We start from the raw sequence: 9,686 nt of genomic DNA, 5'->3' as shown, positions 1-9,686 counted from the left end.
GACTTGATTTGGAAAGAGTATATCAATGCCATATTTGAAATCAAATGAGTACACTGCAGCTAAACATTGATTTCAAAACTAACTATGAATCTCACTGTTTGTACGGTGTTTCTTACTCACCTTATAGAGTTCACAGCAATGAGTTTATACTGTTTAGATGGAAGTGAGTAAACTCATGCTGTTGTCTGGTACATACACCCACTATAATTGTTCTTAAGTGTTCAGTCAAAAATATTTGAAACACAAAATTTTTGTTTAGTTTCTTCGCGTATTTCATTCCTCTTCTCTCCCTCGCTAATTTGAATATATGTATGTATGTACATCTATACATAGTATGAAGGAAGGTCGAGATTTTTTGTAAGCGGTAATCTCGAAAACTACTGAACGGCTTTTGATGAGATTTTCTCTAATATATTCTGTATCGATAGGAGAGTAACGTTTTTAATTTAGAATTTTAATAGGGTTGCCACCTGTTAAGAAAATTACTATATTTAATTCTAATAAGCGACCGCGTCAGTTCTGCACCGTCCCTGTCCAATGAAAGGACTTAGCCTCTGGATGTGTAGTAATGTATTATTTTTCTGAGTAAGGTTTCCACCTGTTTAACAACTATAAGATCTTCACCGTTCGTTGGATAAAAAATGAGATACCAAATGAAAGTGCGTGGCCTTCGCATGTGCAAAAACTTTAAGTGTTTTGAGTGGGGTTGCCACCTATTTAAAATTACTATCTTCTATGCATAGTATAAAGGAATGGCGAGAAGTTTTAACCACGCTACTGAACGGATTTAGACAAGATTTTTTATGTATATAATAACAGAAGTACATGATGACATATGATTCTCCAAATACGTAAATATATATACATATGCATACATTCATGGCGTGGCGAAGCCTCGCGCATCCGCGGGCGACTAGTAGTATATATATGCATTTTTAAAACGTGTTTCCGCGAACACTGTATTAAAAAATTTAGACAGCAAAAAAGTATAAATGCAGTATTTTGGAAAAAACCTAAGTATCCATTTTTGGAATCCATAAAAAGTATTATACGGCGAAAGAAAGTATAGATACGAGCGTTAATCTTCTAATATATAAAAATCTTGTTTCACGGTGTTTGTGGTCGAACACCTCTTAAACGGCTCTACCGACCTTTCTGAACTTTTTTGTGTATATATGGTAGGTATGAGAATCGGATGATCGGGTATACCAAATAAAACACCTCTTTGAGGTAAAATTTTCGAGGGACGAAAGCTGAACTAGAAACACAAATTTCAATTTCGTGACGAAAATTATACGCAATTTTTAACTGCCTTGGAAACGTACGGAAAATCTTTTTTATTCATACGAATCGTTGCGAAAGTTCTGTTTTTTTTTATTTTGTGTTTCTAGCAGTAAACGGAATTTCGCAACGTTCTGAATAAATAAAAAAAGATTTTCCGTACGTTTCCAAGGCAGTTAAAAAATGCGTATAATTTTCGTCACGAAATTGATATCATAAATTATGTGTTTCTAGCTCAGCTTTCGTCACTCGAAAATTTTACCTCAGAGAGGTGTTTTATTTGATATCAATTATTTTGGGGTAGCAAATTTAAAATCGACGAAAATACAAACAATAATCTAAATGTTTTATTATTCTCAAATAAATTGCTAAAAATGTTATCTAAATCTAAGTTATATATTCAGATCGATGGGTACATTGAAACACATAATTTTTCCAATACGGAATAAAACCGAAAAGGAATGATCATTAGGGCGGGTCGAAAATCTAATTTTTCTCAAATCCCTTGGTAATAGTGCAAATATATTGTATCATAAAGTCAACAACAAGCCTGCAAAATATTCGTCTTTTATTTTAATTGTGAGCGCCCGCGCATCGACCGCGAAGTGACCCACAGCATACTAGTCGAATAGGACCAATTCTTTTTAAAAATTCAGGGTTCAGCAAAAAGGTTTGGTGCATATTATTAGATAACGAATCCGTTAACGCAAAAGATAAAGTCAAGCGACCTCAGTGGTAGTTTAAAAAATTGGCTTTTTTCGAATTTCAGGCACCAGGCACGCCCCCAAAGGCCTACGAATCGAAACATCCTGGAACAAAACCTTCCTATTTTTTTTTGGTACTTTCATTCCTGAAAGTTTGAAAAAAATTAAATGAAGGTACGTACAGACGCTACACACATCGCAAAGCATCTCGTAGTAGAGACACGAACCAAAACACATTTAGCTCTATATCTTTCCAACTAGTAGCCGGAGCTCAATATATAAGGTATCGTTTGAAAGGTATTGGCCTATAGAATAACACGAAATATGTTGGGTGTACTCACATAGCCCCTTAAATCGGCAAAAGCAAACAAATTTTTTTCGTTTCGCAACAGTTTAGCCAAATTTTTAAGAATCCGGTTAATCGTTACATGTCGATTGGACGTCTGGATAAAAACTTCCAAATCTCGTGTATATATAAGCGAGTCATTTCAGCATGCTACTGTGGCTGCTTTCGTCACTCGCGCGCACTGCCGTACGCTGTGTTTTCATACCGCTAGGTGCAGGGGGCGTGGCACCTCCCATACAAATCGAATTTTTCATATTGCATATCTCTGGAAGTGTTCATGGTAGAGTACTCGAACATGGTATGAAGATATGTAAAAACAAGCGTATACTCATGGGGAAAAATTGCGGTTATTGGAAAAGGGGGGCGTGGCACCTCCCATACAAAGCGAATTTTTCATACTGCATATCTCTGGAAGTGTTCATGGTAGTGAACATGGTATGGAGATATATGAAATCAATCCCATACTCTTAGAGAAAATTGGGGCTATTTGAAAAGGGGACTTGGCGCCTTTCAAACTCACCGAAACTATTACGTATGTATCTTTGTATACGTATACACTTTTGCTAGGTTATTTAAGACGGCAATGGAAATATTGTTCTGACAACCGCCAAACCCTAATATTACAAGATAAATGCGTCACTGAAAATCATGAACGTGAACTGTTGGTGAAAATATTGGACCAAAATGTTTCAATAAAAAAATTAATTTTTTGCGGAACGAAGTTCGCCGGGTCTGCTAGTAATACATATAGTATTCATCTATTAGTTATTTTTTGTTAAATTAATGTTATTTAGTTGTTATATTGTTATTAAACGAAAAAGACGCTTAAAAATTCGCTTATTGTTATGGCTTTGTACTGATTTTTGATCCTAACTGTACTGATTATGTCACTAAAATATCTGGCGACCCTATGTGTAACTTTTAAAAGTAATTTTTACATTAAAGAAGAACTTTTTACAAGTAAGTTTTTATTTTGTTATTAGTTTACGTGTTTAGTTTTAAAATTGTAGTTATTTAAAAAAGTTCTATAAAAATAACAAGAAAATAGTTATTCCCCTGGGTATCCTCATTTGATTTATATAAAAATATTTGTTGAGCCGTTTAGTAAGCCCTCACAAAAATTTAGCGCCCCCTTTGCACCACTTTAGGAGTAATTGTATTTCGTTTACAGCTACCAAATAATCTATTCGCATGAGGTGATTAGAAAATAAGAAATACAAAAATACAAAACCGAAACGATGAATCTCCAAATTTTTAATTTGTTACGAGACCCCCGTGTTGTCCAAGGTCAACCAGTACTATATTTTTCTGTTATTATTATTTATTTCATGTAAATATCAAAATGTAAGCATCATGTTTCAAATCAAAGTGGGTAAAACCATTGTTCGCAAAGGTCGAATGCTGTTATTTTTGCTTAAATTGTTTTAAACCATCGCATAATATTAATTTCCTGCATCTCTAATCAATTTTATTAGTTAATTATTTTTGTCCAGCTAAATCGTCAATTTTTGCTTGTGTGCAGCGACTAGAAAGGGCTGGCCGGTAAGGGACTTAAGTCGAATGAAGAGGTCACTGAAACAAACGCTTATTTAGAGGAACTCGAAAAACATCCTATTTAGAAAGAAGTAAAAAATCGAAAAATAACACGCTTTTATGATTGTACAGAAAATAAATTTTAGTTTTGCTTCTGTTTTTTATAAAAAAATCGCAATTTCATCAGTCTCCCATTAATTTCACGTTGATAATGGGGCTGTGTTCTTTCCACCTTTTTGCAAAAACAAATTTGTGAAAGTGAAAATAAAAAAAAGTTGCATTTTACAAAAAGAGTATAAACATTTTCTTCAAACTCATTTACTTGTGGTGATTTCGTATCTACCAAAAAATGTTGCCCTTGCATGTTGCAAAATGTGTTAAATGTTACACTCCACCCTGTAAAACGGCATGACATTTTAAGAAACGAACACTAAATTTGTCCACCGTTTGCCTTTATTTTAGAATTGAACACGAAAAGAGAAAGGGGCAATCAAAATGCGACATTGGTTGGTAGAAACGGACACCATTAAAAAATGTGAATATTCTGTTTTGTAGAAATAAGAAAATTAATAAAAATATCAAGCTGCTTAAAGAATTGTTCAGTTGCGACAGCCATACTTTTTTTCTTGAGAGCGTAAATAAATTTATATTTAGATTTGGAAAGCAAAGATAGTATACTGCTTTTGCAATAGTTTTTCAAAACAAAACTTTTGGAAATAATAATATGAATGAGTTGAGGATATTAGGTATTTTGAAAGCTAATGGTGATTTCGTTTCTACCAAAAAATGTGGCCTTTTGATTGCCCCTTTCTCTTTTTTTTGTTCGATTCTAAATTAAAGGCAAAGGGTGAGAAAATTGTGTGTTCGTTTCTTAAAATTTCGCACTCTTGTAAGGCAAAAAAGGCACATTCTCTGCCCACTGAAGCTTTGTCAGGGGAGATGGTTGCCCTGGAAATTATATGGTTGTTTAAAACGACAATATTATGAAATGCGTGAACTAGACAAGGGCAAGAAGGCAAAAACATGCCTTTTTACAGGGTTTAGTGTAACATCAAACACATTTTGCACCGGTGAAGGGCAAAATTTTTTGGAAGTTTCCACATTTTTGAATATAGCAAACAAAAGAGATTACATATTTCAATTTTATGAATATTTTGTCTTCCAAAACATTGCATTTATTAAAATCTTGATTTGTTAAAGAAGCCATGTGGAAAACATTTTTTACCAGGGGCCGTAAATAAAATTAATTTTGAAATGGAGAATTAAAAAAGGTATGACAAAAGGAAATTTATATTATGTTGAGCAAGTAAATTCTATTCATATTTTTGTGCCAAATGCCAAATTAGCCTGATTGTTTTTGAACAGAAAAAAGGCGGTAATATTTAAAGACGTGAACAGAATATTTTGAAGTTTCGTAAACAAATTTTTTCAGATTATTTTTAAATTTCTTTGACTTTTTGTATTTTTGCGGAAATTTTCAGTTCCACATTTTAATCTTAACTTCGCTTTTTATGAATGACAAAAAACTTAAAAGGAATATTTCCCTTTTTATTAAATATCAGCCAAATATTGCGTTTAATTTTGGTCCCCAAAAATTAACAGGGAAAAATTGGATCATCTTGCTTAAGACAATTAAAGACAAAGGTTCACTAACATTTGTTCATTTTATCGTAAAATTAGATATGGCTCATTCCACGGTGACGGGTGTGACTTCTGAACTTACATTTTAAGGTTTAGTTCTTAAACTATAATACAAAGTTCTTTAAAACGATTATATTATGTTAGGTTTCCGAGGTAGACTCAATGCCTAGAAATTTCAAAAAAAAGTGAATCCAAATGAGTTATATGAATTTTAGCCACTGTGACGGGTGCAAGGTTTGGCAAATTGCATTAAATCAAAATGTTCACTACCACTAGGGCTTTAATGGTAGTGCTTTTAAAATTTCACTAAGTACCACTATATGGTTAGTGATAGTGCATTTAAAATTTCACCAATCAAAATTTCATCAATGTTAAATGCAATGAGTTTTAATGTATAACTCCTTCTATTTCTAAGTAGTCTGTAAGTAACTGTGTTAATCTAGATTACTACTAATTGAATAAATAAATAAATACATATAGTGGTAGTGAAATAAAGTGTTCACTTTCACTATCTGGTTAGCGGTAAGGGAAAGTTTCGCTATCACTGACAATTACACTGGCTCACAGATTGAGGAAAATTTGTGATCTGTAATATTTTATAACCATTTCCTTACAACAGGTTTGTTAAAAAATTTATAACCACTAACTACATAGTGGTAGTGAAATTTGAAATGCATTACCACTATGTACATAGTGCTAGTGAAAATAATTTTTCATTACCACTAACCATACGCCAGAAACCAATTTGTTACTACCACTATGCACACAGTGGTAATGCATTTCAAATCTCACTACCACTAATCGAATGGCGGTAATTAAATGCCCAGTGCATTAAAAATTTAGTGCATCGTGCCCAACCCTGGACGGGTTTAACGGGTACGCAAACCAAATTAGCTACTACTTGTATCAGAGTTTTTCTGCTAATTATGTACTCTGCTTATGGTTTTAAGTAGTTCATTGTATAGTGAAATAAACATTTTCAACATTTGCGCTGAAGTTGCTTACCTCTATTTCAAATTATAGATTATATGTTCCAAATTCAACTTTGACGGGTGGGACTTGACTTTGTGACGGGTGTAACAAATGGAAGATGAATAAATAAATACACATTATTAAACTATTAAAATAACAAAAAAAAAAAGGATTTTACAAACACACAAAAGATTCTGCCACCTAAAGGCACACTTTTCATCTTCACTGTCTGAGTAGACGTCGTTGTAAAGTAACTTATTTTTAAATAGCTTTTTATGATTAGCTTTATCATCGATGCTGACAAACAGATATATGATACATTTCAGATTAGCAGATAAGTAACACAGGCTGACAAAATTTTTACCCAGAAACCAGACTATACTTTCCCGAAGGTTTTCGGTGCGCTGAATTCAAATCTGGCCACAGAATTGCTCTATCACATCAGGATTTTGAGATATTCTAACCAATAAGTGCAAAAGCCAGAGTAATTTTTCTCAAAAAAATACAAAAAAGGTGTTAAAGTACAAGTCTTTCTCTTTGAAATGGCGTTGAGTTTGCTCAAATATCTTGTTGCTTCGCTGAGATATTACAATTTTAAGTTTACGGATTTTCACATGGATTTCACATGCGGATAGTACACATGGCCGCTATGTCATTTACACGATTTTCAAGATATAGAAAAATTGGAAAATCACAAAAACAGAGACTGGTAAATTTATTACAAATTATTTTTGTTTAACAAACGTTATAGGTGCATCAGAACTCATGTTTGTATTTCTTAAATATAGAAAAAAGAGATAAATTACAAACTTATGGCGTTTTATTTTTTATTAAAAAAATTTGCCTTACATTGTAATATTTGCACTAGGTTACTTTTCGTCCTAAAAATGGCTATATTAGTATAACGTATTTTGCCTAGACGGAGGGCAACATTTTCAGAAAATGAAAGGGCTGAAGAAAACATGCCAACATTATTTCGAAAAAAGAAAACGCCATTAATTTATATCGAACAATTAAAATAGCAGAATTGTATTTTTATATCTATATATTCGAAACACTTGTTTTAATGCCCTACTCACTCTCTCACATGCCTGTCTCAGAGCAATAATAAGCAACAATAAAGTATGTTGGCACCATGATACAATTATTCACAGGTATTGTCTTCCCATAGAGTTTTGCTTCACATCGATATTCGTGCTCTTTGATTCTCATTCCTTATTTTCTAAGTGTTGCAAATAAAACTTCGCACTTAAATTTAAGCCATTCATAACAAAAATTGTATAAAGAAAGTCCCCGCTACATCCTTCTTTGGAAAGAACACAGTGACCCAAATATAAAATGGGAGGCGAGATTTTAGCAAGTGTTGACTACTTTTATTTAGTTTATTTAATGTTTATTATCATTTTTTTTATGAAAATATAGGTGATTACTCAAAAAACACCATATACAGTAAAACCCGCTAAGTACCTCACGAAAAATGTCAGTTTTTTGAGGTACTTAGACGGGTTGGGTACGTAAAAGAGCCCGCTTAAGTACCTCGATGCGGGTACTTAAGCGAACATAATTATTGATGTAGTTAATCTTCTTGTTAACTTATATAAATAAGTTCTTGAATAAAGCATGAACTTTTAATGAAAACTAAGATCGTAGCATTATTTAAACACATAAATACATAAAAAAAATTCTTTAAAAAAATCGATAAAGCATCGTTATATAATTTTTACAAGAATTCAGTTCTTTAAAGTCATTAATTATACATATTTATACATACACACAGTGTTGGACATATCTCTCATTTCGGACCAAATTCAAAATGATGTTGTTTGCCACTTATGCTTATTTATTAATTTTTAAGATTTTTCAATAAAAACACAGTTAATTGCCTAATAAATGCCATATAAACCTAAGCGTAAAATTTTTTAGAACACTAAAAAAATCATCAAAATATCAAACTTTTTCTCAGAATTGTTTATAGCCCATTCAGTTTTAGAGTAATAATGTGCAAGTTTCAAGTGGCTAAAAATTACCGTTGATTTTTTAGAATTTTGTTTACTGAACGTGTTGCTGGAGCACTTAAAAGGGGAAAATCATAAGTAAAATGGTAAATGGGGTACGAAAAATTTAGGTACTTAGGCGGGTTGGGTAAATAAGCGGGGAGGTACTTAAGAGAGGGATTTTCTTCAGATTACATTAAAATATTCACGGTGCCCAAAAATGTTGGTTACTTAAGTCAACAAAAAATTGTCAGTAATCAACGGTAAGTGCCAGCTACCATAAATAACTATACTAAGATTTTAAATTAAAAAAAAATGCAGAATTTTCATAATTTTTGCATAAAATATGAAACTTGGATTTAAATGGTGTTTGTAAGTAATCAGCTATACTTTCATAAAAAAATAATAAGCTGAAATGTCGCGTCCCAGTTCATATTTGGGTCACTGTATATTCACATAAAGTATTTTTAAGACCTTTCGGATTAAGTAAAATTCCTTAAATTGTATATACTTAACACAGTCCGACATGAAAATTTTCTCCGAGGTAAGGCTAGCAGTTTCTAATAGATTTTAGATCGCCAAATTTTAAAAAATGGAAGCTTACATATAAGTACATATATTTAAATTTTAATAAAATAGGGAAATAGCGAAATCGGCTACTTTTTTTGCAAAACGGCGAACAAATCGACTGCCGGCTAAATCGAATTTTCTCCGGCTGTTTGCTATCGCAACCGGCTAAATCTAGACGAAAGATGGCTTAAATGGCAACACTGGTTACGATGCTGACGAATTGTTCTCTCCACTGACCATTTAAATAACGTAAAAGAGATAATAGACTACGAAAATCAGTCTTATCAAATTTAAAGCAAATTAACATATCATATGAGTTTGTAAATGGTAAAACCTAAAGTAAAAAATATCTGATTTTAAGATAACTTTCGAAATTTTAGCTTTCAGTCTTGAAAGTTGGATTTGTTTACGCTTACTTCAATACCAGAAATAATACACTCAAATTCTTAAGTTTAGTTTAATTTCGTTCGGTATCGATATTTATAAAGTATGAATGAAATAATTCGTAATTATTCGTTTCTTAAGTATTTACCAAATTTTGCATTTTATTTTTACGAAAGAAATATTAAAGGCCAGTTTTTTAATAAAGTTGTTATCGTTTTATTACGGAATGCCTACTCATTCCGATTATGCTCAATTGATCTA

This window comes from Rhagoletis pomonella, unplaced genomic scaffold (assembly GCF_013731165.1).
Source record: "Rhagoletis pomonella isolate Grant_MI unplaced genomic scaffold, Rhpom_1.0 Rhpom_scaffold_00729, whole genome shotgun sequence".
NCBI classification, from domain to species: domain Eukaryota; kingdom Metazoa; phylum Arthropoda; class Insecta; order Diptera; family Tephritidae; genus Rhagoletis; species Rhagoletis pomonella.
This window is presented reverse-complemented; position numbering follows the sequence as displayed.